Genomic DNA, 7,996 nt, shown 5'->3' on the forward strand with positions numbered 1-7,996 from the left:
GGAAGGTTGTAGATGCATAGAGTCACGGGCCAGAGTGCTATGGCTGGAGCTCCGCTCGCCAAAAGAATTCATGCCATCCGTACTTAGACCAAATCTTATGTTCCTTGCGTCGGCTGCAAAATCGTTGAACTCTCCGTCGATCTTTCTCCATTGTGTTCCATCTGCGGGGTGTCTCAACTCCCCGTCCGACTTACGGTCCTCTTTGTGCCATCGCAACAACTTGGAATGCTCTTTGTTCCTGAACAGACGTTTCAACCGTGGTATTATAGGAGCATACCACATCACCTTGGCGGGAACCCTCTTCCCGGGTTTCTCGCCCTCAACATCGTCACCGGGGTCATCGCCTCGATCTTATAACGCAATGCGAGTGCATACCGGGCATTCATTCAAATTCCCGTATTCACCGCGGTAGAGGATGCGATCGTTGATGCATGCATGTATCTTCAGAACCTCTAAACCTAGAGGGCAGACAACCTTCTTTGCTTCGTACGTACTGGCGGGCAACTCGTTATTCTTTGGAAACATATTCTTTAACATTTTCAGCAAGTTTTCAAATGCCGAGTCAGCTACACCTGTCTGTGCCTTCCATTTCAGCAAATCCAGTGTGCAGCCCAGCTTTTTCAGACCATAATCGCATCCGGGGTACAGCGACTTTCTGTGATCCTCTAACATGCGATCCAAATTCTCCCTCTCCTTTTCAGTTTCGCAGCGTCTTCGTGCATCAGCAATGGTCCGACCAAGATCATCAACGGGCTCATCACATGCCTCTTCTTCACCTTCCCCTTCACCTTCCCCTTCACCTTCATCCTCCATGAAAGTATCACCGAAATGAGCAAGATAGTTTTCATCGATGAAATCATCCCCTTCTTCATCTTCTTCCATTATAACCCCTCTTTCTCCATGCTTGGTCCAACAATTATAGCTTGGCATGAAACCGTGCCGAAGCAGGTGCAGGTGAACTTCTCTTGAGGAAGAGTAACCCTTCGATTCTTACGGTCAACACATGGACAGATAACAAAACCCTTCGCTTGTTCGCATTAGCCACTACGAGGAAATCTTTCAAACCCGTAGTGAACTCGCCGGAGAGTCGGTTACCGTACATCCATTGCCGATTCATCCGCATTATTATAATATAAAATATATAATTAACCATCATGCATTTGTTAAACTAACTAGCTACAAACAATAGAAATTAAACAATGAACTACACACATGCATATTTTATCAATGACACATATATATGAAAGGTTCAAGTTGCTAACCGCGATCGAGGAGGAAAAAATAAATGAGGAAGCTCAAGTGTTGCTCCGACACTTCATATCATGTTTGTTTCATGCTTTTGGAGCATTTCATCAAACACTTTGTGTGCATAAGAGGAGCCAAAAGCAAACCTACACCCCCTTCTGAAGTTTGTGAAGAGAAGTTGCACCAAATGGCTAAGTGCTGTGGGCTGAACGGTATATGTAAGGGTGGGGCTTTAGTCGCGGTTGGCCTGGCCAACCGCGACTAAAGGCCTTCGGGAACCTTTAGTCGTGGTTGGCCTGGCCAACCGCGACTAAAGCGCCTCACGTGCACCAGCTGGCCACCGAGCGCCCTGGGCCCAGGCCTTTAGTCGCGGTTCGGAAGGCGAACCGCGACTAAAGACTCCATTAGTCGCGGTTCCTATACTTTCGCGACTAATGGGGCTGGACGGAAGCCTCTTTTTCTACCAGTGGGAGCTCCACTCTAGAATGATTGGCTAATAAATCTACGCTTCTATTTTGTTAGCAAAGTCTCCATTGACTTACTCGAGAGGTCTGGTTCTTTCTGCAACATAGAGGTGTTATCTGCCAATAACAATATCCATTTAGCTTCCGGATCAAGAGTAATAGCAATACGAAAACTAACAGAGAACATGGTTCAGGTTACAGCAGGCATGAGCATGCTATATATATTCAGGATCAAAAGTCGTGTTTGGGATTCTCTCAGACTCTCACAAGTCTTGGATGGAGTCTGAACTGAGTTCCAAGTTCGTAACTTCAAAAATCATAGTAACACGAAAAGGATTAGAGGATATTTCAGTTTTAATGAAAAAAATTCATTATGCAACACAGTTCGGACTTTGGATTGAGTAGCTCGTCCTGGTCTATCATTCAGAATTTCAGAGGGAGAGTGGAAGAAAAAACGGCAATTTATCTGAGATGGTTGTCGGCATCCGAAAACACCGCCGGAGAAGTGTCTGTAGGTTCACCGGAGAAGGCCGCAGCCGCCGGTGCGCTCCAAGATCCGGTAGGAGGGCGTCAAGGTAAGGATCAAGGAGCACTAGGACATTGGCACCGCCGCCTGCCGATGAAGTAGTAGTTGGGGAGACGACGGTGAGTCATCAGCGATCTGGACGGAGGCGCGCGGGTGGGAATGAGGATGAGCTGAGACGGAGGCCGGGCGTGAGGGCGGGAGCTCGTCAGTGGTGAAGGCGACACTCGGGACGGCATGACTTGAGGGTAGGAGGTAAGGGTTAACCATTGGTTGGTCTAGATCAAACCTAAAATACCTAACGCTGTGTTTGGTTGCGCTGAAACTGTGCTCGGAATTGGAATTGGAGGCCAAATGGGCAAATTCACCTGTTTGGATTGCGCTTAGAATTGGGGCGTGGAAACTGGGCTCAATTCCGAGCCCACGCCCGCGCGTGTAACGCTTGGCCCAAATCTTTCCGAGGTCGGCACCTCGGAAACGCTCGGAATCTCCGTCGCGTACCTCTTCCAGTCTTCCTGCCCTCGATCGAAATCGAGCGAGCTCGCTCGCTCGGGCCGCCGCCGCGAGCTACAGCAGCCGGCGCGGTACGGCCTCCCTTCCCTGGCGTGTCTCCTCCCTCCTCCATGCCCTCCCCTCCCTGGCCTCCCTCCTCCGCGAGATTCTGCCGCGCTCGCCCGCAGGTGGCTCTCCTCGACGCACCTCCCCGCCGCACTCGCCCGCAGGTGGCCCTCGTCAACGCTCCGGCCCGCTGCGCTCGCCGGCAGGTCACCGTCCTCGACGCTCCGCCCGCGCGCTCGCCGGGAGGCGGCCCTCCCCGCCTTCCTCCCCTGTCGCGCTCGCTGGAAGAAGGCCTCCGCGCTCGCCGGAAGATGGCCTCCGCGCTCGCTGCCAGATGGGCGCTGCGCTCCGGCCCTCCTAGCAGCTCCGACCAGCGCGCTCGCTGGGAGGTGGTCGTCCTCGACGCTCCGGCCCAGATTCATCCCAAATTCAACACAATATCAAATTCCATAGTACATCCAAACATGATTTGGAATTAGTTATATCCTTTAATTCCAACAGTAAAATTCAAAGACATACAAACAACAGAATTGAATTAGAAGCAAATTCATTTCCATCTCAGATTTGGAATCTTACTTCAATTCAATTCCATGCCAACTTTCTATGCATCCAAACACAGCATAATGGATTTTTAGGTGAACCATTCGGCCCATTGGGTTCTATTTTAGGTTAGATTAACCTAACCATTTGTTAAACGAAAACCCAGTCCCAATTTGAAGTGCCATTGATCGCGTCCAGCCAGCCGGCGAAATCAATTAAAAAAGGCAAACCTTCCCAAAGGGAAAGCAACTCGATGTGCACGTGACAAGTGGCGCGTAGTGGTACCAGAAGAATCTGGTAAGTGCTCTCACTGCTCGCCACGTGTCGTAAAGGAAGCAAGGTGGAATGAGAGAGGAGAGAGAAGATAGAGGGGGCTGAGTTGTGTTAATTTTTCCCTTTATTTTCTAGATTCGTTTTTTCAAATGAAATATCTTGAGAACTGTAAGTTCAAATTACGAACCGTTTTCACTTTTGAGACCCTCGCGTCGAGATCTTCAAATTACGAACTGTTTTCACTTTACTCGGTCATTGTACTTGCTCGTGTGTGCGATTGTACCTATACTTTTATACTTGTACTTACTCGTGTGCGCGACTGTACTTCTGTACCAGTATATGCTCGTGTGCGCGAGTGTACGTGTACTTCCTCATGTGCGTAACTGTATTTTTGTACATGTACTTTTTTGACATGTTCTGTACCTATACTTACTTGTGTGTTCGACTGTACATGTACTTACTCATGTGTGCGATTGTACTTTTGTACTTGTACTCATCCGTGTGTGCAGCTGTACATGTACTTGCTCGTGTGTGCAACAGGACTTATACTCACTCGTGTGTGGAGCTGGAGTTGTCCTTTTATGTTATTTGTAACTACACTCTTGTGTTATTCGTAACTGTACTCGTGTGGTATTTCATAATTGTACTCGGGTGCTATTCGTGATTGTACTCGTGTGTTATTCGTGACTCTACGCGTTAGTGTATGTGGTTATTCTTGTACCGCATGTGCGAGACGGAGGGTGACTGAAAAAAGACGTGCATGTAGTGACGTACGTACTTGTACTTAATCGATGGATCATGGATGTGCATGTGGTAGCCTAATGCAAGGAGAGAGAAGTGCGAGAGCTAGCATGCTTTTGGTTCTACGTTTGAGAGACTGTACGTGAGCCCGCGCCTGAGGCTAGTACGTCGTTGCCGCGCGTGGTGGCTGGCCTTCGTGGAGGTTGCCCTCTAGGCAGGGGGGTGCTGTACGCCGACCTGGTCGGCGCGGACCAGGCGTCGCACACCCCCCAGCGGGTTGTTGGGCCGGTCCAACACATTTCCACTCTTTTTTTTTGTTTTTTTGCTTTATCGTTTTTTCTGTTTAATTGTTATTTTTACGTTTTTTAAAAGCTGATTCTTTTAGACCTGATTTTTTTAGTTTTTTCAGAAATTTGAATATTTTCAAAATTTCGAACATTTTTCAGATTGGAACAATTTTCAAATTGGAACAAATTTTAAATTAGAAAAAAAAAATCAAACTTTTTTTTATACTTGAACAATTTTCGAATTTGAACAATTTTTATACTTGAACAATTTTCGAATTTGAACAATTTTAATACTTGAACAATTTTCGCATTTGAACAATTTTATACTTGAAGAATTTTCGAATTTGAAATTTTCTCGAAATTTTTAGATAGAACATTTTACATTTAAAAAAATTATTTAAATTTAAAAAATTAAAATTTAAAAACGAAAAAATAAACAGAAAAGAAACAGAAACAGAAATAAAAACAGAAATAAAAAGAAACAGAAAACGAAAACGAAAAAGAAACAGCAATAAAAAAATAGAACAGAAAAATAACTCAGAAAAAGAAAACGGCCAACTGGCCCAACACCCGAACTGGGCCTGCCCGTACCGCGCGGGGGTGTGCGACGCGCGGTACGCGCCGACCTAGTCGGTGTATAGGAAATCCGTCTAGGCAGTGTTGTACACGTAGGGATGTAAATGGTACGGATAATTTCCGCTCCGAATCCGCATCCATATCCGTTTTTGAGGATATGGTATGCATTTTTAGAAATCCGCCGGATATGGATACGGATACGGATAGTGATCAAGCGGATATCCGGCGGATATGGTAGAGGATATGGTATTGATACTATCCGACGGATATGGATTATCCGTCATTTTTTGCGGATTATCCGAGGTCTACAAAGAGGATAATCCGAAAAAATTAGCCCAACCCTAAATATTTAGACAATATAGTTAGTTCATCGGCCAAAATATGTATGCTATTAGTACAGAAATTGCTTTGTTGTACGAAATAGAGTGTACATTTTGCTATATTCTATAATTACAAGCATATTTTAAATAGAAAGCATACTTCTATTTTCTTATGTGTATATTTTCTTAATAATCCGTTTCCGATCCGAGTCCGGTCCGAATCCGCTCCATATCCGTAATCCGATATAATCCGCATCCGACCATTATCCGCTTCGATCTGAATCTGTTATAAAAATATGGTAAAGGATATGGTAAGAGCAATATCCGATCCGATCCGATCCGTTTACGTCCCTATGTACACGCCAGCCGGAGGATACGCTGGATATTTGAATCAGCTGCCAGAGATTCACTTCACTACGGCCCAAGGTTACCGTGACGGTTGACAAAGGCTCTTTCAGCCATACCGGCCCATCCGTTTAGCCTGCCTAATGTTCCAGGTGGAATCGCGCTCCCCGTCAATTCGGCCTGCCGGTACCATCACGGCCACGGCATAGACTCTTGGGCCTGATCCTCCATGCATCCGTTGTCCAAGTACTTCCCGTTGAGATCTTCTCATTTCGACGAAACATTTTTTTTTTCAAAACCAGAGAATAGCCTTGCCATTTTACTGATAAAGTAGAAGTAAACTGGATCCTTCAAAAAATAATTCAAAGTGAATTGGTTAGATATAATGAAAATTGGCCATAAACCGATACAACAACACGACGTCAGGCGCTGGCATCGAAGCCATACACCACACGAGTCGTTAGCCGATCCACTCAAGCAGCCAAGGCAAGGCCGACACCCCAGCACCTCCACGCAACACAGCGGACGCAAAGGCTCAAATGTGACCAATATGGGGAGGAACCTCTGCGCAATTTTGGTAAACAAGGTTCGAACCCGCACCAGATTGTAGGCAACACAATGCTCCCGATCCTTCCACATTTCGATGAAAGATAAAACAGAGAGCGCAAACTAAGCAATATGCATACAACAACCATGGTTGATGAGTTGATGGCGCTGCAGCTATATAGTACTCTCCCTATACATGATGGTGTAATCTGGCCCTCACACTAAAAGAAAAAAAAAAAGACCCTCACGCAGCCGCGCTCACAACTACATATCTACACCCACACTACCACAATGGCGGATCCACGAGATTAAGATGCTGAAATTTTAGACAAAAAATTGTAGTAGAAAATCATCCAAGGGATATATATGATGCACCTCCATGGAGCCTCCACAACGTTTGGAGATGGTGGCCGTCGGATCTTCCATACGAAGGATCCAAGCCATTCATTTTTTCACCACCTGTCAAACCCTAGCAGCCCTAATCCCGTATTGTATAACACAAGTGTCGCGCATGCATCCACTGTCCACAAAGTAAAGGCGTCTTTGGTTTCTCATGGTTGGAGTCAGGGTCCATGTCAATGTACATTCACAGTGATTGTTTATTTAATTTAAATATGAGAAGTCAAGATATCACAATACATTTTTTTTCTCACATGGTTAATTAAGACTTGAACGACAAATTTGTTTCAAGAGGTAGAAATTTGTTCAAGCGGTAGGTATAATATGTGTGATTTATACATGTAGCTTATCTAGTTTTATTCAGTGCTAATAAAATTAAAAATTAAGTATTTGCATCAATCAGAAAAGAGAGACGGAGAAAAAAGGAAGAAAAGAGAGACGGAGAAAAAAATAAAGAGACAGATATTGGGACATTTAGTAATTGAACTGTATATCAAGATAGCAAAGTTCAACAGTAACACCAATTAGCCTGAATGACATTTATTATTATCTTTTTTTTTGCGAGAAAAGGAAGAAGATAATAAAACCCCGTTCTTACAAGAAGGCCTAGATAAAAAACAAAAATTACACACGGGTCCTTCTGGATCTCGACGAGGTCAACGACGAAGACGAGTCGCCGGCGCGCTGCTGCCACCGCTTCTGAAGACGCGTGGAAAAGTCGGAGCGGCCCCTCCACAGCCGGGAAGTCAACGAGCAATGGCTCCAGAGAGCCTGCACCTTGGTCCTTTGACACCGTCGCGAGGTTCACCACCATCTTCCACTTCAACATCGGCAATCGGATCCACCACCTACTCAGATCCGCCGAGGGCTTGACGAGCTCGAGGTCACCTAAGCACCACGAGCACCAAAACGACGAGCGCCCCGCCACCGAGCTCCGAGGAACCACAACGGCAGAGAGGGGGAGCACCGCCACCAACCTCCAGCCCGACCGTGCCACTGCCTCCACGACGCCGCCGGAGGAGGACCTAAACGACCCTACACTATATACAAGCCGCAGATCGGGGATCCCCCCGCCTCTCGCCGCCGGAGCGGCCGACGGAGATGAAGGAATCCCACGATCTCCCGGCGAGCGAGGTGGATCGAAAAGTGGGCTCAAAAGTTCACCCCTCTCTAATGGGG

This window comes from Lolium rigidum, chromosome 2 (genome assembly GCF_022539505.1).
Source record: "Lolium rigidum isolate FL_2022 chromosome 2, APGP_CSIRO_Lrig_0.1, whole genome shotgun sequence".
Lineage (NCBI taxonomy): Eukaryota > Viridiplantae > Streptophyta > Magnoliopsida > Poales > Poaceae > Lolium > Lolium rigidum.